General features: G+C 42.4%; 1 non-coding gene across 1 annotated transcript; it reads right to left on the reverse strand.

The window, feature by feature from the left end:
* Positions 1-200: 200 nt before the first annotated feature.
* On the reverse strand, positions 201-308 carry LOC122035527. Its single transcript, XR_006127076.1, has one exon. It is a non-coding gene; the product is annotated as a small nucleolar RNA R71 (small nucleolar RNA).
* Positions 309-828: the final 520 nt, after the last annotated feature.

Genomic DNA, 828 nt, shown 5'->3' on the forward strand with positions numbered 1-828 from the left:
TTGGAGCTTTTCTATGGGATCTGCAGTACAATGAAAGTAAATGGGGTCCCTCCAGAAATAGTAAGGTTACTTATTTTTGGATTTTCCTTGAAAGACAGAGCCAAGCAGCGGCTTAATTCTCTACCAGCAAACAACATAACATCTTGGGATCAGTGTGAGCAGAAATTTATGGACAAATTTTACCCGCCGAGTAAAACTGCACACATAAGGAATTTAATTGCAAGCTTCAAACAGATAGACTCAGAATCGTTATTCGAAGCATGGGACAGATTCAAGAGTATGCTAAGACAATGCCCCCATCATGGCCTCGAGAAGTGGTTGGTGCTACACACGTTCTACAATGGAATCAAATACCACACGAAGGTGTCCCTCGATTCTGCAGCAGGAGGGCGTTAATGAACAAGAGCCTTGATGAAGCTGAAACGATCATAGAAAATGTGGCACAGAACCACCATCAGTGGGAAATTCAAAGATCTGGAGGTTCTTTCTCTGGGAATCCAATAAAGGCATCAGGAAAATTTGACATAGATGCAGTCACACTCATGTCTACAATGCTGGATGCTCTGACCAAGAATCTTGAGACCATGGGGAAGAACACAGCCAATGTAATAGTGTGTGTTTGCGAAACTTACGGAAGTTCAGATCATGCTCAAGATACTTACCCCTACGACCAATACAAGCACAAATGATCCAACTTGAGGAATGCGATGCGATAGTCAGTTATAACCAAAAGAAAAACAATCTCTACTCCAACACATACAACCCTGGGTGGAGAAACCACCCAAATTTTTATTACCGAGGCAATCAAGATCAAGGACCAGCAAAGCA

The sequence above is a fragment of the Zingiber officinale genome, chromosome 11B (assembly GCF_018446385.1).
Source record: "Zingiber officinale cultivar Zhangliang chromosome 11B, Zo_v1.1, whole genome shotgun sequence".
Taxonomy (NCBI): domain Eukaryota; kingdom Viridiplantae; phylum Streptophyta; class Magnoliopsida; order Zingiberales; family Zingiberaceae; genus Zingiber; species Zingiber officinale.